Source organism: Podarcis tiliguerta (assembly GCF_965153285.1).
Source record: "Podarcis tiliguerta genome assembly, chromosome: 3".
NCBI lineage: Eukaryota > Metazoa > Chordata > Lepidosauria > Squamata > Lacertidae > Podarcis > Podarcis tiliguerta.
This window is the reverse complement of record NC_139536.1, coordinates 50,342,296-50,365,293: the sequence shown is the minus strand read 5'-3', so window position 1 is coordinate 50,365,293 and position 22,998 is coordinate 50,342,296. Positions and strand designations below refer to the sequence as shown.

General features: G+C 42.5%; 1 long non-coding RNA gene across 6 annotated transcripts in view; it reads left to right on the top strand.

The window, feature by feature from the left end:
* Positions 1-11,454: 11,454 nt before the first annotated feature.
* Positions 11,455-22,998, top strand: part of LOC310674700 — a 44,688-nt gene continuing 33,144 nt past the window's right edge. For all 6 annotated transcript variants that reach the window (XR_014509709.1, XR_014509710.1, XR_014509711.1 and 3 more), the window contains exons 1-3: positions 11,455-11,742; positions 13,647-13,832; positions 15,739-15,824. This is a non-coding gene — a long non-coding RNA (uncharacterized lncRNA). The remainder of the gene's footprint in view (positions 11,743-13,646; positions 13,833-15,738; positions 15,825-22,998) is intronic.

Here is a 22,998-nt window from a genome sequence, read left to right as displayed (position 1 = left end):
GACATGCTGTAAGCAAGATCGGAGCCAATATGCTTCCCGAAAATATGTTGATATGCACCTGCACTTCAGATTATACACTTCAGTATATACATATCTCTATATCTATTTATAATTGAAGAAATGCCAGTGTTTCTGGATGGAACTCACTATATATGTTGTGGATTTTTATTTTATTTTTATGGACTGCTTTGAAGCTTTCCCCCCCTGCAATTGAAACTCGGCAAATCAAAGGCAATTCATCTTCGGAACCAGTGATTGACTCAAGCCAAACAATGCTTTCTGATTTATCATAATTGAAAAGATTGCAAGACAGGAATAGGATTGGGTTGCAACTCAGAGAGTGCAAATGCTTTATGACGAGTATCATTACATTTGTATGCTCTATCAATTCTGCATTATGGGGTTTATTTGCTTTTTTAATATATAATTTTATATTAAGTGAATTTAATGCTTGGAAATGACCAGCAGTTCTGGAAGTAGAAGTTTAATCTACTCACTGCAAAAACAGAAAAGCCTTTCTAGGGCTGAGATTCTAATTCTGCATGGCTAACATGCCTCATCCCTGATCAGTTTAGGATATTGTATTGCATTTACTACAGGCAATCAGCTCAAGTGCTCAGGACAGATTCTATTTCGTTTCCAAAATACTCTGTAAATGAAAAAATGGAATTTAAAATGCATGCTAGTTACATCGCTAGCCAAGTCACTTTACAGTATGGAAATATGTGATTTAACTATATTTTCTTTTCTGAATCACATGCATTTTGCTCTCTGACTTACCCGTTTACTAAATGTCTTCAGTATGGTATTGTTACATAGGTTGTGAGCCCACCCCCAATCTCTGCCCAGTGGTTGCAGGATTCCAGGGGGTTCCAGGCACTTACCTAGAGTCATGTTTGCATTTGAAATTCAGGCATGTCAGAGACTGTAGTGTTTAAAGATATATGGTTTATTTTACACTTGTATACACCTGGGTCTAGGTGGAGGAAGAGAGTTCACAGCATTATATCTCCAGAGAGACTTGTTCCCCACAGCAGCGCAGCACTGAAGCCCAAGGCATCCTGCACACCATCTCTGTGCCTCTGTCCCAGCTTGTCAAGATGGTTCTGCCATGCATGGCCTCTGCCTGGAGTTCTGGCTCCTCCTTTCTCCTTCCCAAGAATCTTTGCTAAGTGGGCCCTCCGTGTGCTCCAAACCTTTCTGCTTTTAAAGGGACACATTTCCCCTGTTACATCACACACCTTCGCCTTGGCAGCCTCCCAAATCTCCTGTCTGTGTCCACTCCTTGGAGCAGGGGGGAACAACAGCTGTTTGCATCGACAATTGCACTTAATGGCCCAATACCTGACTCCCCATTGTTCCTTAATGGCTTTGCAGTTAGCTAGCCCAGCCATATGGGTTTGCATCAGCTAACCCAGAAATATCTTAATACTACTGTTTATTAGGTTTTTTTTTACCATTTACCATCAGCCTCTGGTACCCCAGATCTATGGCAATATATTTGAGCATCAGGAGCATTTTGATGACTTTCATTCCCACCAAACTCCAGAAATTAAGGAAGAGCCAAGTAGTGTACAATTGAAGCTAATACACTCATCAGCGCCCAAAGCTCATTAGTCTCATGGTATTACACAGTTGGAGGGAGAGAGTAAAATAAATAAAATAACCCTGAGACTAAAGACGAAGAGGAAGCCTTCCCACAAAGAATTCTGGTAACTGGAGATTACCCCTCACAAAGCTACAATTTTCAGCACCCTTAACAAACTAAGTTCCCAGGATTATTTGGAGGAAGTCATGTGCTTTCAATGTACATTGAATATATGGTGTGCATGGAGCCCAAATCCTTTTGACAGTATAATAATCTCTTGGTGTCTGAATTGTTCATTCTTGTCATGTTATTCCACATTCATTTCAACCAAACTTTCTAGTCACTTATCACTTTTGCCAGGAAAGGTGAGACCTTCTTGCCACTCTGAAGAAACTGTTCTTAGGTTGGCAGCCTTAGAGAGGCTGTCTGCTGGATTTACTGAGTCTCAACCCCACCCTGTAATATATTTTAATTATAAAAATGCCTCAAGCTGCCCAGGTTTTACTTATCAGACGAGACAGGGGGAAAGGATAAAGGGCTGGGAGACTGGCCTTAGTCATACTCTGCTCAGATGCCAACTTATTTTTCAAAAATCAGAATTGCCTTTTCTGAGTCACCCTTGTGACTAATTCCCTGAGTGACACCTTAGAATATTATAAATCAGGCATTCGTTAAAGTAAGGGCAAGTTTGGATAATTCTATTGCAGCATTGTTGTTGACCTTGATTGCTAATTTTCTTTTTTTCTTTTTGCCTTGATTGCTATTTAGGTTTTCTCTTTTTAAAAAAAATATGTTGGCTTAGTGTTGATAAATGTTATATAACTGTATTGGCTGTCTTAAAGTGTGTGTAATCTGCCCTGAGACTGCTTTTAAAGTTGAAGGCAAACCCCACTTTTCTTTTGGCCCTTTAAAGGAAACCCTCCACACACACCCCGAACTTCCTTGAGTCTTTGGAGATTTCTCAAACTACAGGATATATGCAAGACCCATGAAAGAAACCTGGGGGCAATTAACCTCCTGGTACACATCCTACATCCCTTAGATCTATTTTGTAGCAATCCATTTATAGACTAACTTCTCAGGTGCACAGATGGGGCACTGCTATACTTTTACTATTTAATGGTGGGATCACATACAGTGGCACCTCGGGTTAAGTACTTAATTCGTACTGGAGGTCCGTTCTTAACCTGAAACTGTTCTTAACCTGAAGCACCACTTTAGCTAATGGGGCCTCCTGCTGCTGCCACGCTGCCGGAGCAAGATTTCTATTCTTATCCTGAAGCAAAGTTCTTAACCTGAAGCACTATTTCTGGGTTAGCGGAGTCTGTAACCTGAGGCGTATGTAACCTGAAGCGTATGTAACCCGAGATACCACTGTACAGGCAAATTCAGATGGAGCAAGTATAGTTGATTGGGAGTTCCTGTGCAATAACAATAACAGAAGTGATGGGTAAATGCACTAGAAAGTGAGGGATAACACTTGCACTGATGTAATGTCATGTAACAACAATAACAACAATTTATTTATACCCCGCCCATCAGGCTGGATTTCCCAGCCACTCCCCACAAGCAAAACAGAATGAATACTCCTGAAATAGCAGACATTATCTAATCTCTCTGCAAGGAAATTAGGACGAATGCTCAATAAACAGGTTGCCTGGAAGTATTCAAAGGTAATGCAAATAACAGAAGATGAGTGTGGCTTGTGAATCAGGTTGAATTTCCTAGAAGAATCCCTACTCTCTACCCCATTGCTTCCAGCTTTACCCACCAGAATGTTATGTTTTCTTTAGATACCACGTTTTAGCTCATAGAATCATAGAGTTGGAAGAGACCACAAGGGCCATCGAGTCCAACCCCCTGTCAAGCAGGAAACACCACCAGAGCACTCCTGACATATGGTTGTCAAGCCTCTGCTTAAAGACCTCCAAAGAAGGAGACTCCACCACACTCCTTGGCAGCAAATTCCACTGTCGAACAGCTCTTACTGTCAGGAAGTTCTTCCTAATGTTTAGGTGGAATCTTCTTTCTTGTAGTTTGGATCCATTGCTCCGTGTCCGCTTTTCGGGAGCAGCAGAAAACAACCTTTCTCCCTCCTCTCTGTGACATCCTTTTATATATTTGAACATGGCTATCATATCACCCCTTAACCTCCTCTTCTCCAGGCTAAACATGCCCAGCTCCCTTAGCCGTTCCTCATAAGGCATCGTTTCCAGGCCTTTGACCATTTTGGTTGCCCTCCTCTGGACACGTTCCAGTTTGTCAGTGTCCTTCTTGAAGTGTGGTGCCCAGAACTGGACACAGTACTCCAGGTGAGGTATGACCAGAGCAGAATACAGTGGCACTATTACTTCCCTTGATCTAGATGCTATACTCCTATTGATGCAGCCCAGAATTGCATTGGCTTTTTTAGCTGCCGCGTCACACTGTTGGTTCATGTCAAGTTTGTGGTCAACCAAGACTCCTAGATCCTTTTCACATGTACTGCTCTCAAGCCAGGTGTCACCCATCTTGTATTTGTGACTCTCATTTTTTTTGCCCAAGTGCAATACTTTACATTTCTCCCTGTTAAAATTCATCTTGTTTGTTTTGGCCCCGTTCTCTAATCTGTCAAGGTCGTTTTGAAGTGTGATCCTGTCCTCTGGGGTGTTAGCCACCCCTCCCAGTTTGGTGTCATCTGCAAATTTGATCAGGATGCCCTCGAGTCCATCATCCAAGTCGTTGATAAAGATGTTGAATAAGACCGAGCCCAAGACAGAACCCTGTGGCACCCCACTAGTCACTCTTCTCCAGGATAAAGAGGAACCATTGATGAGCACCCTTTGGGTCCAGTCAGTCAGCCAGTTACAAATCCACTGAGTGGTAGCATAGTCAAGACCGCATTTTACCAGCTTCTTTACAAGAATATCATGGGGCACCTTGTCAAATGCCTTGCTGAAATCAAGGTAGGCTACATCCATTGCGTTCCCTTCATCTACCAGGCTTGTAATTCTGTCAAAAAACGAGATCAGGTTAGTCTGACATGACTTATTTTTCAGAAATCCATGCTGACTATTGGTGATCACAGCATTCCTTTCTAGGTGCTCACAGACTGTTCGCTTAATGATCTGCTCCAGAATCTTCCCTGGTATTGATGTCAGACTGACTGGGCGGTAATTATTTGGGTCCTCTCTTTCCCCCTTTTTGAAAATAGGGACAACATTTGCCCTCCTCCAGTCTGCTGGGACTTCGCCTGTTCTCCAGGAATTCTCAAAGATGACTGCCAGTGGTTCTGAGATCACATCTGCCAGTTCTTTTAATACTCTTGGATGCAGTTCATGTGGCCCTGGAGACTTGAATACATCTAAACTAGCCAAGTATTCTTGTACTATCTCCTTAGTTATTCTGGGCTGTGTTTCCTCTGCTGAATCATTTGCTCCAAATTCTTCAGGTCGGGCATTGTTTTCTTTATCGGAGAAGACTGAGGCAAAGAAGGCATTGAGGAGTTCAGCCCTTTCTGTGTCCCCTGTTTGCATTTCACCATCTTCTCCTCTGAATGACCCCACTGTTTCTTTGTTCTTCCTTTTGCTACGAACATACCCATAAAAGCCTTTTTTTTGTTGCTTTTAACCTCTCTAGCAAGCCTGAGTTCATTCTGTGCTTTAGCTTTTCTGACTTTGTGTCTACACGTGCTGGCTATTTGTTTGAATTCCTCTTTGGTGGTTTCCCCCCTTTTCCATTTTTTGTACACATTCTCTTTTAATCTTAACTCAGTTAAAAGTTCTTTAGATAGCCACCCTGGCTTCTTTAGGCACCTTCCATGTTTCTGTCTCATTGGTATTGCCTGAAGTTGTGCTTTTACTATCTCCCTCTTAACAAACTCCCAGCCATCATGAACTCCCTTTCCTTTTAGTATTACTGTCCATGGGATCTCACCCTGCACTTCCCTAAGTTTTATGAAGTTGGCTTTCTTAAAGTCAAGAAATTGAGTCCTAGTATGCTTGGCTGCTCCTTTCCGCTGTATAGTAAACTTCAGAAGAGCATGATCACTCGCGCCTAATGATCCTTCCACTTCTACCCCACTAACCAGGTCATCAACATTGGTTAGGACCAGCTCAAAGGCCAAGCAGTGAACAGCATATGAAGGAAAGAGATGAAAATGTCCAATAAGTCCAATAAATCTCAGCAATATAAAATAGCCAAACCACAAAATACCCACCATTTGTGCTTCCACTTTGCACAGTCACTTAGGACTTACAAATTCGTTTTGGCTGAAAGCGTGTTGACGCAGTGCTTCAAACATTATACCTGAATTAAAGTCCAGATCGTGTTCAGTCCTAATTAATTTGCTACTCAGGTTTTGGGATTGCCAGTTACTGTACATGACAGCTAGGAGTTGTTTGAGGAAGAGGGAGCAGTGGGGGAGCAAATGACTTTCCATTTTCTCATTTTACATTCACTACCAGAAGCGAAAGCCTGGCCTTGCATATGTTGGTGTTGTGTGCAGTGTGAAATCCGCTGAAACATTTGTGCACCGTCATGCTTTTCACCCCTATATTTTACAAATTGTGTGCTCCTGCATAGTTAATTGCAGGGCTGAGTACTTTCAGTACTTGTTTTCTTTTCTCCACCATCACCATTCCTGGGCTGATAGTATTTACTTAGCAGGCATTCATCTAAAGAAAAACGTCCCTACTTTTATATAAGTCAAAGTGAGCTCTCTCTCTCTCTCTCTCTCTCTCTCTCTCTCTCTTTCTCTCCACACACACACACACACACACACGGGTTAGACTCAGTGTTGTCTATTGTTTTTGGGTCTATGAACCAAGCTAGATGTGATGGCATACCTCTTAGAGACCCTGGAGAATCACAGTGGATCAGCGAAGACAGCAGAGAGCTTGACCATCTAAATCAGTATAGGTAAAGGTAAAGGACCCCTGACAGTTACCGTAAGTCCAGTTGCAGACAACTCTGGGGTTGTGGCACTCATCTCACTTTACAGGCTGAGGGAGCTGGCATTTGTCCGCAGACAGCTTTCCGGTTAATGTGGTTAGCATGACTAAGCCGCTTTTGGCGCAACAGAACACCGTGACAGAAACCAGAGTGCACAGGAACGCCATTTACCTTCCCGCCACAGCAGTACCTATTTATCTACATGCACCGGCATGCTTTCAAACTGCTAGGTTGGCAGGAGCTGGGAAGAGCAATGGGAAATCACTCCGTTGCAGGGATTCGAACCACTGACCTTCTGATCGGCAAGCCCAAGAGGCTTGGTGGTTTAGATCACAGTGCCACCCATGTCCTTTGTATCTGGAAGCTGCCTTGAGTCCCATCAGGGACAAAAGGCAGAACTACTGCTGCTGCTGCTGCTGCTACTACTACTACTACTACTACTACTACTCAGTGGTAGAGCATCTACATGCAGAAGGACCCAGGTTCCATTCCTGGTGTGTCTAGGAAGGGCTGGGAGAGATGCCTCCATGTAATCTTGGACAGGTGCTGTCAGTCAACGTAGACAATACTGATCTAGACAGACCAAGAGACTCACACAGTAGAGGGAAGCTTCTGTTGTTCCTATGCTCCTAAAAACCATATTTTCACAGGAGCAAAACTTCCCAAGGATCCCCACCCTTAACCTTTCCTCTTCTGCATATCCTGGGGTGCTTCCACAAGGGCAAAAGAAACCGAAATCCTATCCAGGTTCCTTTGATCCCTGGTTAGTTGACAATCCCATGTGCCTTGAACAGTTGGGCTCAGCTGTAAGGCATGAAAAGAGAAACTCAATATATAAAGGTCCCAGCTGACTGGTCTGGCAAGGGGCAAAAAGGGACTAAGTGAACATTGGAAAGGACCATAATAATAGGAGCAAATTCTTCCCAGAGTGTGAAGCTGTGGGCTTTTTCAAGGTCTGAAGAGGATGCAGAAGTGCTGTTGGTTGACATTAGATGGCCTTGCCAGAAAGGGCATCAAGCTGAAATAAAATATTAACGTATCTAACAAGCATGTTACTAGCAGCCTGAATTAGTTCACACATGCGTTGTAAAACTTGATTTCCCATTCCTTTATTTTTACTTTGTTTTATGCTTGGTTGAACAGCTGCTGAATGTGAGAACTGTGTCCGCTGAGAAGCATTGCATTAGAGGTGATGCAAGACAACATGATGAACGTTTTATCTCTGGTATTTGATCTGTGATGGCTTTTCATTCAAGTAAACAACCACTTGACATGACAGACATAAAGTGATGAGCATGTAGTTATGAACTAAGCCTTTTCCACTGATGTGTACACATGATTGCAGCAGTACTGCTAAACTGGCACTGAGAGTAAGCGACCAAAAAACAGCTTCATCTGTGTTACTGGTGGCATGCTAATGTTGATGCATTGACATGCACACAAGTATGCTTTAATATGTATTTTTACTGTTGTAAACTGCTTGGAGATTTCTCTCCCCTTAAGCAGTATAGTAATATTTAATAAATCATGCATAGTAGAATCATGGAATTGTGGAATTTGAATCCCTTAGGATCATCTAGTCCAACCCCCTGCAATGCAGGAATATGTGGGGATCAAACTTAGTGCCAGAAATCACCCCAGATAACAGCCTGTTAGTCATGTTATCTGTAGACATTTATGCTCAAAGTGAGAATTAGCCAAAGTCACACTACAAACTTGTGGTTGGTAGGATTTGAATCCAGGCCCCCTAGATTCAATGAGTGGTCCAATGGACCACATTTCTTGCTAACCAGCTTTAACTTTAAGATTCCATAATACACCTTCTACTTTAAATATCCAAAAGACTTTTACCCGAGAAAGGAATAATGGGTTCTCTTATCTATACAACTGAATCTGCAGCTTCAGCCAAGGCTGATCTAGACACATCAAAGAAGTGTTTCAGTTAGAATCATAGAATCATAGAATCATAGAGTTGGAAGAGACCACAAGGGTCATCGAGTCCAACCCCCTGCCAAGCAGGAAACACCATCAGAGCACTCCTGACATATGGTTGTCAAGCCTCTGCTTAAAGACCTCCAAAGAAGGAGACTCCACCACACTCCTTGGCAGCAAATTCCACTGTCGAACAGCTCTTACTGTCAGAAAGTTCTTCCTAATGTTTAGGTGGAATCTTCTTTCTTGTAGTTTGTATCCATTGCTCCGTGTCCGCTTTTCTGGAGCAGCAGAAAACAACCTTTCTCCCTCCTCTATGTGACATCCTTTTATATATTTGAACATGGCTATCATATCACCCCTTAACCTCCTCTTCTCCAGGAGTTAAAATGTGTTGTAAATTTAAACAGGGAAAACAGGTAGAGAAAAACGGGACTCCATAGCACCATATTGTGGCATAATGCAATATTGCATATACAACACATATAAATCGCTTTTTCTTTGCCAGTCTAGCTGAGCCCCAATTCCATTTCAAGCAGTGGCTGCTTCTTTGACTAATGTTTCCCCTCCTGCATTCATTGGCTTAAACAGATGATTCCTTTTTGCATAAACAAACGAGTCACAAGAACAACCTGAAAAGGGGAAAATAATGCTACATATAACACTGTATAAGTGCTAGTGTGGGCTGTACTGCCAAAGGCCAAGACCAGCTCTCAACTACACTCTATTTATACCCCACTCTTCTTCGAAAGGGAGCCCAGGGTGGTAAACACACAAGCAATAAAACAAAAGATCTAACAACAGTTCTAATACAGATGCAGACTGTGAAAAATCCCTGCTTAAAAGGCTTGTTTGTATCTATCAAACGGGGTAATATGTTGGGACTTTCTCTCTCCTTCCCTCTGGCTCAAGACAGACAAATGTTATGGCTTTGTTTTGGTGGTATTACAAGACCATTTTTTGCTTTGCTTACCTGTAATGATCTGTCCTGTATCTCCAGCTCTGAAGACTTCGCAGAGGAAGTTTTCACAGCCAAAGCTGCTGTCTTCATAGTTCCCTAAGTTTAAAATGAGTTCTCCTTACTCAGTTTTTCACTTGTTATGAATTCTATAAGATGTGCAAAGGGGGGTGGGGGGAAGAAAGCATTTTGCACTGTCCATTATACAACTAGAGAGAGAGAGAGAGGGGAAGTCTAAAGTGCAGTAATTCACATAAGTGACTATGGAAAGTGGTGCATTTTTACTCAATGATTTTATTCCCTGGTGTGCTGATTGCTTTTCCGACACCAAAATATGTATCCTATTACTTTTTACTATTGTTAAATAAGGAACTGGGTTCTATTACCGTATGTCCTTCTGTACCTGCAGCACAGCCATTAACACTATTCTGTTTGCCAAATGTGCATCTCTGGTGATGAAACTTGAACAAGAATGAATACTGACATTTTAATGGCTGCTTCTGATTTCATAAAGCTGTTTTTATAGAAAGGTGCATTGATAAATCTATTTTGTGAAGTACCAAAAAATGTAATCCAGGCTTCTGAAATGGAATAGCTATGCCCAGCTCAAGGATTCAGCTAGACTGGTAAAGAAAAAATGATTTATATGCGTTGCATGCTCGATATAACATTGTGCCACCAGATGGTGACATGGAGTCCCGTTTTTCTCTACCTGTTTTCCCTGTTTAAATTTCTAATGCGTTTAACCTAAATGCTTCTTTGATGTGTGTAGATCCAGCCCAAGTTTCATTTCCTGGGTTACTATTTTGTTACTGCTCAGAACCTTGCAAACAGCTGACTTCATCATTTCACAGAGAGCAGGGCTTCTTGTGTTTATTCAAGAGACAAAAGGTAGCTAAAGGCTTACATGCTGTGTCTTCATATTCCATTGATAGAATGATATTCAGGAACCATGCACTATCCAACACCTGTTGTTAATTTCCTTCCGGTTCATGAAGAACATCATGAATTACTGCTCCTGCTGTGTTAATGGGGAGCTGGTAGCTGGTGATGTTCTGAAGGCCAGCCTGTGAGCTTACTGCTGAGATGAGATATGATTTGGATCCAGATCTGTTTTTGTTGGCATACATCTGTCTCACGAGACAATGGAGTGTGCCTCCAGAGGCGAAGTCAAACCATTGTGTTGACATCACTGAAGTCACCTCCATGGAGTGCAAGCCTGAGCAGCATGTATAGCTTACAGACATACAGTTTAAAGTTATTACCGTATATTACCGTATTAATAGGCTGGGAACAGGAGTGTTGAAACCCAGATAAAGAGGTACAATTTCTAGATACCCAAAGGACTGTGTCCTAGAACAGCTGGAGCCAAGCAGAGGTGGTGGTGCCAAAGACTCGGTGTGAGATGCTAAGTTTCAAATGTTATGGAAATTAATGACATCTGAGGGGGCACCACTTAACCATCCCTGATCTAATATGTATTTTGGAGAGCTATGGTCTCGTGCTAGCTTGCATGAAGAATTTAAAAATTTATATATCCACAAATGGATATCAGCTGTTTAGTGCAGTTCAGTTTGACTAAATAAACAAGCCCCTTCTCTCTCTCTCTCTCTCTCTCTCTCTCTCTCTCTCTCTCTCCCCGCCTCTTTCTCTGAGTATCATGTTTAGGCATTGATGAAGTCATAGAATATATATATATATATATATATATATATATATATATATATATGAACATTTTAGGACATCTGGGAAATTACTTGCAACAGTTGCCTCCATCCGCTGAAATATTTATATTTAAACCAAGTTAGGAATACATAATACAAAATTGTCTGGGCTTAGTATATAATCCTCTGTGCATTTTTAAAATCTGCCTGGGCGAGACTGCCTCCATTTCAAAAGGGCAAGACTGCACAGAGTGATCCTTGCTGACATTCCAGGCACTAGCTGCTACTCATCCCATAGGAATTACTCAATGTGTTGGCTTCTGATACTCCCAGACAGTATCAAAACAAGTGAGGAGAGCATTGGCTAGGACAAACTTAAATGTACTTTACCTTATGTCCTATGTGAGAGAGCTACCTCACTCATCCTGGCCTGTCGTTTTGCTTCCTAGATCAAATTGTGCCCTTCAGATAGAGCCAATTTCATGGCTAAGGCTGTTAATAAGGGGAAGGGGGGGGGAATGTAAAGCTGGTGTTAGGAGTTTGAGGCTTCAGACCCCACAAGTGGAATTGGCAAAAGCTGAATTCCATGCTGTGCCTCTTTGCACAAGAAGCAGGGAAGATCCTGGATTTTTAGCCGAGTCAGCTTCCAGGCTGTCGCCATATTACAGGTAGGGATGTCCATTTCAGTTTCCCCCTAATCTTTTCATTTTTTCCAAATTTATGTTCAATTTTTCACATTCACGAAAATTCACCAGTGGATTTCTCCCAGCATCTACACCTTTGTGTGTAGTTTGGCTAATATGCACAGTTTTGCAAAGTAATCCTCCTGGATGCATTATAAATGTTAATATATACTAATATATGCATTTTACGGACGTTACCTTAGTATATACACATCGCTTGGCTGGAGAACTGCACTGCAGAATCCAGAGGAGTCGAAATTTCAAAGGATGGCTCTGATTTGGTTCACATATAGTTTCAGAAAGTGTAAATTAGGAAGGCCTCTAAATGTGATCTGAATCGACCCCCCCAATCCCTAATTGCAGATGGGGTTCAATCAAATATTTATAAATTCAGGTTGTGCAAAAAGTGATTTTTGTGTTCTTGTACAACAAACCTGTTTCTACTCCTGCCCCTCCTCCAAACATTTGGCAGTAAATGAGAAAATGCACTGGGATATCAGTCACTTTATATGATCTCATATAGCCTCCCTGCGAACAAATCAGAATGAATCCTCAGTTACCAGTAAATGTCATATAACTGCCCTGCAAACTTTGTGCAAAGAAGTCTGAAGTAATGTTCAACAAGCAGGTTATCTGCAGGCACTCCCAGTCATATATGAATATGAAATATGAAATACTTTATTGTCACTTGTACAACTTGTATACAGTGAGATTACACAAGCACCCCCCACTCAGCTCTCTTAGTCTTAATATGGGTGCCTTTTGCTGTGGACTTGCCTGTAATGAAGTAAGATGTAACTTCTGTGCTTCTTATACCAGCCTGGGGAAGTATAATAAGGTAAATTCAACGCTTGCTTCTTATTATCTTGATTGCATTCCCTTGTGTAGATGCAACTAACTTCTTGGTTAAGTAAGTCTGTGTGTTGTAATTAGGGCAAATCTTAATCCATGTTAATGTTTTTGTCCTTTGGGCCGAGTTACTGAGAAAGTGTACAATTGGTTTTTTGGGTTAGAGAGGAGGAAGACTTGGAGACTGTGGATTTGTCCCCACTTCCTCTTGTCTAGCAATTTGGGTTTTTCCAGATTGATGTTTGCTCTGCTTTAGCATTGAAGAGAGGGTTTTCCCTGGGAAAGCAGTGGGGAAAGGGGGAAACTGCTTGGATCCATGCAGAGAAAGTGCTGGCGAAGTGGAAAACTGCTTTGACCTATGCTTCCAGACATGGGGCTAGCAGAAGTGTGAATGAGTCCTGTGTCAATGATAAAACGAACACACAAAAGGAATGTGGCATATTATAACCACAAAGACAATTTTATTGAAGAAGGGGGCTTGTTCATTCCATTTTGGAATGATAAAGTCAGAGATGAAAGACCTCCTTATAATTTATTCACATTGGTTTAATACTCTGTCGTTATGTAACCTTCTCTCTCCTCACCTTTCCTCGCTCTAGAATATCACTTTTGGTTTTATTTAAGCTATACTATTGGAATGTAAAATGCGAGATATAAAAAATATTTTAAAAGAATGATGAGAATCTTTCTGGGTTACAATTCAGTACTCCAGATAGTTCTCTGGGTGGTACAGATGCTATTATTATTATTATTATTATTATTAATTTATTTTAGAATGTTTTAGGGTGAATTTAGTCCCAGTGGTAAAGCTGGAATAACTAGGCACTAGTGAGGGTTCTAACATTATACGAACACAGCTTAGAAGGCAAGGCCAGGTTGACTTGAAATGCTCGACTCCATGTGAAGCAAGTCTTACACCCCTGACAGTAATTCCTGGCAATCAAAACCTGAGCCCGAGAAGAATCTAAGGGATATCCAGTGACCCTCAGAGATGTGACATAAATATGCTCCTGTTTACTTCTCTGCTTTCTCCTCCACAGACTTTTCTCTTCTGCTACTTTGTCGCACTTACTGGAAAAGTAAAGCTGAAGAGACTGACAGATTTATTTCTCTTTCATTTAATGGACGTTGAAACAGGGTGACTTCTGCCCCATTGATCCAAAGCAGCTCCTATACTTTCAGAAAGAGAATCACTTGAAGATCCCAAGCATGTCCTTTTTCTTCTGGTAATTTGTTTTTTTTAACCCCCCCCCCCATGTTAGCAAACTATACATGAAGTGGAACATGGCAGAATATCCCCAGTGTAAGATAAATTGTGTTGCAAGGCTTGGGACTAATTATCCTCCGCAACATCAGAGCTAGATGGACCAGAAAATAAAATGGTATCTTGTGGCTACAGAGAAAATTTGGCAGCAGCATTCCTCCATACACGATTAGATGGGTATCATGCTTCCTATTGTGGTCCAGCATTCGCTTGCAGGGTCTCTACGGGCTACATTTATTTTGTGTTTGACAAGAACTCTTTGTCTTCTCTGCCGTGTGTATGCTCTATGTATACATTTGCTGGACTTTTCTCTCCGCGGCATTTAAGCTCCCCCCACCCATCCCTGCTGTTGACATGCAAGTGCTTTTATCTGGGCTTGATTAATTAGGAAGCACGCTAGGCTTTAGCACAGATTCACAATGGCAGCCTAAAGAACTTTCCCAACCACCAGTCGTCAAAGTAAAATGCTAATTACACAAGTGCACAATACAGTAAAGTTCTTTCGGGTGGTGTTTACTAATATAGAAGTGGAAGCTCTCAAGAAATGTGCAAGTAGGTTTTCTATGGAACGCTTAGAGGAGTATATCTATGGAGCAGAGATGCTGATGCAGCTACCAGGGCTTGGCCCCAGCATTCTTTGGGAGGTCTCAAAGAGGCAAGCATTGCAGTTCTTCATTAACTTGGATAAAGATTTAAGTCAGAATAATTTCCAGTTTACCTACTTACTGTGGGCACTCACCTGTCTCGGCAGACAATGGAAGAGTTTACCTATAGATTACTAACTTAACAACTCCCAGATGAGAGCTTCTCATGCCCATGATAAACTCACACTGGGATCTTGAGGCTGTCAAGAGCGTCAGGGATCCAAGCGGATTGAAAACCTATCACAGTCCTTGTCTTCAACAGCTGCCCACACAAAAATTTATTCTTCAGCCAGGATAAATTTTCCCTGGCCACACAGTTGTCATCTGGTGAAGGTGTAAATGTTTCCTGGTTAATTTCAATGGTGCTGAATCACTCTGGAATTCAGTGAACTGTGAAGCAGCATAAACCTGATTTTAATCAACGCATTACTATGCATTTTTATATATCTGGGGAGCCTGCAAATGAACCCTAATTGCCAACTGTGGATGGAAGCTGGGGTTGACTTTGGATAGGCTCAGAAACAAGGCAATCTCTTTCTCATTATTTTTTTTTTGAGGGGGCACCTGACATTCTAGTTGAAGGTGTGGTGAAGTCAAAGAGCCAACCTGGGTTTCACTCCTCTTCTTTGGGGGGCGGGTGGAAAAGCTATAATCCATACAATTGTGGCATTTGGGCCTCAGTCTAAACTGAATAGTGAATTGTCATGAAACACACATTTTGAATTTGAGGAATATTTCATGAGTCTTTTGCAATGAAAACTTTTTTACTTTCATTATTTGTACAGCACATTATCTGGCACCCCAAGTCTGTTTCACCCAACAATCACATGTAGAATTGGGTGAAGGAAGAGGAATTGGGATCTTTCCCACTGGACCTGCCTTGCATGGATCCTTAAGGTTGGGTATTAAAATAAGGGCAAATCTTTCTTTCTTTCTTTCTTTCTTTCTTTCTTTCTTTCTTTCTTTCTTTCTTTGTCTTTGGAAATGCATTCTTCAAGGCATTACACTCTGCTTAAAACCACCTAATCTTTTATTAATGTACATGGTCCTAAAAAGTAACTTCAGACTTCAGTAAGTAGATTCATATGCAGTGCAGTATTTTAACTAACTGCGGAATGCGCTCGCATATCCCTGAGCAAAAGGGACATGCTTGGGGGAGTGTGAAACGGGCCCCGTGGAGCTCAAACTGTAATCCTCTCTCCGCTCTCCCTTCGGTTTCTCCAGGCGATGCAGCTGAGGAAGCTTGAAGAACAGCCTCGCAACATCCGAAGAAGCCTGAACTTTCAAGTCGGCACTGCAAAAATATGCAGGTGGCATTCATAAATTAGAATTTTCTAAACAGGGCCCTTGGAACTTGAGCAGTCATACATTGCAGTCACAAAGCTGTGAATTTTCTGATTTTTGTCACACTCTGATAAGATTAACGCCGCCGTCCCCCCCCCCCCTTGCACACACCACAGTTAAATTCACTCCTGCTGGTGGAATTGCAGAAGTAATTTCTCTGACAATAGAAATCTAAAACTTTTGAGATTTCCTGCCCATTGGGATGGAATGCAATTTATCAATTCCTATTAACTCCCGTCACCAATAAGAGATGCCTTTATTTTCCTCTTAGGGAATATAAAATGCACACCACCTATATTTTATGCGCTAGCGTGAATTTCTCCATTCAAATGGCAAAAGCACCTTGTTTCTGAAACCTCCCCTGAAAGAGAGAAGCATCCATTTTAGAAGCACTTCTTATTTGCTGTGCGGCTCTCACAAGCATAATTATGAAGTGTGTGAAGTCTGCTTACTTTTGACTGTGCCAAGTCCCTTTGAGGTATTCCATGGGCGCTTTGGGCTTTTCCAGCCCATCTCAGTTTTGTATAGACATCTTTTCTCAGCACCAACTTTTCCCAGAGTATGGCTGCAATCCTTGTCTACTTACTTGGGAGAAGGTCCCATCAAATATAGCGGGACTTACTTCTGAGGGAAAATGCACAGGATTGTGTTGTATGGCTGTAATGCTCCACTTACTTAGGAACACATCTTTTATATTGATAGACAAGACTGAGCTAGATGGACCAATAGTCTGCTAGCTCAGTCTGGTCTACACTGAATGGCAATGGCTCTCTAGGGTTCAGGCTGGGGACACTCCTAGCCCTACTTGCAGATGCTGGGAATTGAATTTGGGACCTTTTGCATGCAAAGTGAATGCTCTTCCACTGAGCTATGGCCCTAGTGTGATTTCTGTCTAAGAAAACATGTCCAGGCTTGGGCTGCTCATGGAACTACAGCGAAGCTGTTCCCAAGTGAGTGTTTTCATACTACACTTGTATCTTTTCTGTCTGCGGAGCAACGTAATAATAATAATAATAATAATAATAATAATAATAATAATAATTTATTATTTGTACCCCGCCATCTGGCTGGGTTTCCCCAGCCACTCTGGGTGGCTTCCATAGAAACAAAAAATACACTAAAATATCACAGATTAAAAACTTCCCTGAACAGGGCAACAGAATGCTTCGTACACCAGACAGGGGCAACCAGCCGTGGCTCCTGATGGGTGTTTATTGTGAGATTGGTGCTGCCCGTGCATGCAAGGTTTTCACAGCAGCCACACAATGCCACATTGGCATCCAAATGCCAGGCCACATTCCCCCTTGTTTAATCTGGATTTACCCTTTTGGCCAACAAACACAAATAAGTTAAAAAACAATGCTGTTGCCAACAGTCTGTTTCCAGTTTGTGAACAGGCTGCTTGCAATGTTAAGCCCCAGGCAGAGAGGACCTGCTGCTCTGCAGATCAGGGCCAAGTTACATGTTACAAAGGAGATACTTGACTGGATATCCTGTCACATTTTGCTTGTCTGGAAAGCAGGCTCCACCAACTGGGTTCAGGGACGTGACACAGAGGGGATTTAATCCTTTCTTCATAGAATCATAGAATAGAATCATAGAATCATAGAGTTGGAAGAGACCACAAGGGCCATCGAGTCCAACCCCCTGCCAAGCAGGAAACACCATCAGAGCACTCCTGACATATGGTTGTCAAGCCTCTGCTTAAAGACCTCCAAAGAAGGAGACTCCACCACACTCCTTGGCAGCAAATTCCACTGTCGAACAGCTCTTACTGTCAGGAAGTTCTTCCTAATGTTTAGGTGGAATCTTCTTTCTTGTAGTTTGGATCCATTGCTCCGTGTCCGCTTCTCTGGAGCAGCAGAAAACAATACCTCTGGAGCAGCAGAAAACAGCACCAGAATAACAATACTTCTTCCATACCTCGATGCAAATCCTCTTGTCCCCTGCAGCTAATAGCAACTGCAGGTGGTGGTGAGAGTGTTGTATTGGGAATGGACATAGGAGGAATTGGGTTCAACCAGTTACACATTGCCAAAAATGTGGAAGTGCAACACACACACACACACACACACACACACTGTGGAAGAATGGATTGTCATAAAATTTGCTTATGCTAATTTATAAATCTATAGGTGCTAATGTATTTTTTAAAAATAGCATTACAACAGATTTCATCACAGTAGGGAAGACTGTGACCAGGTGACCTGTGTGCCTGCTGAGTCTCCTGTCCAGAAGAACTTCAAGGTCCCTGCTTTCTCTTCTTGGGATTCTTTCTCTCTCAACTACAGTGGTACCTCGAGTTAAGAACTTAATTCTTTCTGGAGGTCTGTTCTTAACCTGAAACTGTTCTTGACCTGAGGTACCACTTTAGCTAATGGGGCCTCCCACTGCCGCTGTGCTGCCACCATGCGATTTCTGTTCTCATCCTGAAGCAAAGTTCTTAACCTGAGGTACTATTTCTGGGTTAGCGGAGTCTGTAACCTGAAGCATCTGTAACCCAAGGTACCACTGTAGACTTTAAACTCTTCAGACATAAGACTGTCCTCTGCCAGCCCTTCAAATTGAGGACTGTGAATTAGAATGCATGACCACTCCATCCTCTTTCCATACCATAGGACCCCTGACCATTAGGTCCAGACGTGACCAACTCTGGGGTTGCAGCGCTCATCTCGCTTTATTGGCCGAGGGCGCTGGTGTACAGCTTCCGGGTCATGTGGCCAGCATGACTAAGCCGCTTCTGGTGAACCAGAGCAGTGCTCGGAAATGCCGTTTACCTTCCCACCAGAGTGGTACCTATTTATCTACTTGCACTTTGATGTGCTTTTGAACTGCTAGGTTGGCAGGAGCAGGGACCGAGCAACGGGAGCTCACCCCATCACGGGGATTTGAACCACCGACCTTCTGATCAGCAAGTCCTAGGCTCTGTGGTTTAACCCACAGCGCCATAGCCTAGTCCAAATCCTGCTCTTAGCAAAAGAGAGACACAGGTCCATTTATGGATCTCCTCTGTAAGGTGCAGTTTGAATCTGAGTGTTCTGAGAAGGAGCGTTTGGTCTTACAGCCTGTTCCTACACAGGTCTGCTCAGAGGTAAGATTGAAACGGGTTTAGTGTGACTTGTCAACTTGTAAATAGATTTAGGATCCTAGCCTGGGTGTGTGCTAAAAGAATGGAGCTGGAATGAATCCCACACACTTTCCTTGCTTACCTTTCTCCCTCTTACTTTGCACATCAGAAGAAAGAAACATCACCAAAACGATAACCAGGGCTTTCAGCTTTTCCTCACCTGGTGCCCTCTAGATGATGAGCTAAAACTCACAGCATCACTCCCCACTGCTCTTGTCTGTGGCAGATTCTAAAACATTCTTTTATGGGTCAGAGGCACATAAAGAATTAGGGATGCAGTCCAAAGTTAATGGGGAAAAATGATGAAAACATAGCATTATAAAAGGAATTATAATAGACAACATTGCCTTCTTTGAAAAAAGTTGGGAAATCAGTAGATCGGAAAGACAGGAGTAAAATGCAGGACAATTTTGGCTATTAGTGAGGTATTTGAAAGAATGCCTCTTACTTCAGATATTCATTCTTAATGACCTGGTTACAAACAGTGTCACATGGTTGGAAGAAGGATAAATAGATGGCAACAATTTGTTGTGATCTATTGAGTCCTGGGGAGGCACCCAAGTGGGGTGTCGCAGACACTAGAAGTCTTGGTTTTATTTATCTTTCCTAATGTCTTGGAACGAAGAAAGGAAAACATCCCATTAATTAAAATTGTGCATATTAAATTGGGAGGTGTAGCAGAAAATAGACTAATCACTTAGTCATTTATAGGGTGTCCCGAGCTCATATAATTTACTATGCACCAATTAAATGTGAAATAAATCCTGACTCATAGCAAATTTTATTCACTGGCTTGATATTTAGAGCCACAGTTTATTTCCTCACAGTGCTATATAGCTGCCACGTGAACTGGGCACCCACCCACTTTTCATTTAAATCAAGAACGTTAAGTTCTGAAAAATATCTGCCTATTAAGAAATATGCAGACAAAGTTGAGAGATTTGGAACTAGGAGTTCAGAGTTCATTTATGAAGAAAGAATGAACAATGCGGCAAAACTACAGGGATGCCACAATTGCTGAGCCTCTTAGAAGCAGGGAGAGACCCTTGAATATTATTATTATTATTATTATTATTATTATTATTATTATTAATTCGTACCCCACCCATCTGACTGGGTTTCCCCAGCCACTCTGGGCAGCTTCCAACAAAGATAAAAAATACATCAAAATAGGAATGGCATAATTCTAATGCTGAAATGGGGTCTCCTGGTCATGGTATTCCCTGAAGCTTTTTGTGTGGCAAAGGGATTGTGGCTTCACTGCCATGCAAAAGACCCTCAGACACCCAAAGTGGGGTTGTCATGGGGTTGGGACAACAGAGCAATCTAATTACATCTTGCCCAGTTACTTCACTTTGGGGAGTGAAAAGGTCTAACCTGCACTTGTTTGATCCAGCTGCCTGACCACAGTGGCGGCCCCTGGATCTATCTGTCCAGGAAGACCAAGCAATGATAAATGGGCTCCTGGGAAGAAGGACGAAGAATCCCCCCCACCTTGATGATACAGTATATTTTGTAGGAGGCCATCAGATAGCTATGAAATGGCCATTGCTCAAGTAATATAGATGAATTCACAATTTAATCTAGAGACCTCATAAAATGCCCTTTTCTGGAAAAAACCCCCCAAAACAACAACCACCCAATTCCATGATTGTCTTGCTTATTCTTCAACAGACATCCCTACTGATGTTGGCTGGATATAGTCTCCTTACAAAAAAATGTCCATTGGGGTGATAAAGTATCATATTGAAAGCACTATAAATCCTCTGCCGTTTCCACAGACAGTTTTGTAAGCAGACCGTTCCAAAAGCTGCCTCACCAGAGCTCTAGTAAATCAGGAGCCATCTGGTGTGTTTGCATTAATTCATCCACATTGCCTATTACTCTTGCGCAAAATGCCAAAGGAAACCTGAGTTTGATGCAATTAGGATCAGCTGCAATCTTCGCTTATTGGGAAATTACCACTCCCAGAAATCCACAGGTAACTGAAATGTGCTCCACAGAGAGTCAGGAAGCGCAATTTTGCATTTGAGAACATGGGAAATATTTCAGTTGCTTCACTCTAATGAGTCTGTGTGGTCTTGGCATTTGTATACAGACTGTAAGTTCATGGAAGATAAAACTAACAATGGCTACTACCTGTGATGGCTATTCTGCTTCCATGGTCAGAGACAGGAATGCTTCTGAAGACCAGCTGGTGGAAATTGCAGGAAGGGAGAATGTTCTCGTGCTCAGGTTCCACAGGGTTTCCCACATGCTGACCATTGTGAGAAAAGGATGCTAGACTATACTGGCCTGAACCAGCAGACTCTTCTTATGTTCTTATGTTTCCTTGTGAACACTTCCAATCCGATGTAGATTTCTATCCCTTCCTATTCTCAAATCTCAGGCTGGCTATTTTTTTCTTAGGCTCCATTTTAATGACAGGGAAATGTGCCTGACAAACTGGGATTTGCAAAAGCTTCTTCAAGGAGCTCACACATTGTGACCCAGGCTTCAGAAAAGTGTCTCAAATATGGAGGCACGTTTTATGGACAGGGGGCAGGAGGGGCTCAACTCCAGTGACTCCAAGGGGAAGCCTACCTCAATCATACACAGTTGTACCTTGGTTTTCGAACGCCTTGTGACTCGAACGTTTTGGCTCCCAAACTCTGCAAACTCGAAAGTGTTTGAGAACTTTTTTGGAAAGCTGAAGGTCCGATGAAGCGTCCGTGGCTTCCGATTGAGTGCAAGAAGTTGTGCCTTGGTTTTTGAACATTTTTGGAAGTTGAATGGACTTCCGGAATGGATTCCGTTCGAGAACCAAGGTACTGCTGTATGCTTGAGTCAAGGAAAAAGCAGATTAGGGGCCTTTGTCTCCCCCACCTCTCTCTCTCTCTCTCTCTCTCTCACTCACTCACTCACACACACACACACATACACACACAGAGAGAAATCTAAGAGCTCTGTGAGTGATCCCATGCCCATGAGGACAGTTTGTATGCATCATACAGTTGCATGAGCAGATCAATCAATCAGTTTATTATGGTCATAGACCAGCAGTTTTAAAACGGTTAAAAATACAATAATTATAACAACAAGATACAATAGTTATAAGAACAAGCCAGAATAAAAGCAAGGAGACAAGAGTCACTTACCAGTTAGAATTTTGGCTGAGCAGATCTTTCCCCATATGTTTGGAAGGGTGCCACTCAAATAACATAGACTTGTGCAACTGGCCCCATTGTTTAATTCCAGGGCTGGCCCTACAATGAGGCAGAGTAAAACAGCCACCTCAGGTGGCAGATGCTGAGGTGTGGGGAGGGGACAGCTGTGCCCTGTATCTAGCCTGCCGCTGTCACATGCAGTGGAAGATACTGTGCTTGCAGCAATACTGGAGTAAGATTCAACTACCAGTCAGATTGGTTTCTCCTATGTGCCTTGAGGGAAGTTTCATCTTGTCCTTTACCTCAGGCAGCAAAATGTACTGAGCTGCTCATTTAATTCACACATGGACTCATGCCAAAGGAAAACAATTTCCACATCACAGGGTGTTTATCTCTATCTCTATCTCTATCTCTAATCTATCCATCTATGAATGGGCCAACATTGTTACCGTAAGTGATACCACAGCACATTTTTTTGGTACAGTTAATGAAAATGACCGCTCCCCGCATAAAATGGGGGGGGCGCCCTTTGTGTGGACACGTGAAGCCCCTGGATCTGGAGCGGCTCCATCAACATAGGCTTGGCTTCACCTTCCCTCAGGTGGGATACCTGGAGGTCTCTGCCTACCTCAGCCAGTTGTCAAATCCCGCCTGGGGGAAGCGTTGCCAAGGAAACCAGGCCAGGTAGGGGAGGGACTACCTGCCCACCCACCCACCCTCAGTTAATGTCTTATTTTGCAGGTTAACTTTTCTTCACAGGTATGCGGGCGCTGCTACGTCAAGGTCGCTGTTAAAGGGCCGGAAAGGAATTCCCCTGCATTGGCAGGTTTTGCCTTTCCCATAGCAAAACATCACAACTTTGGCATC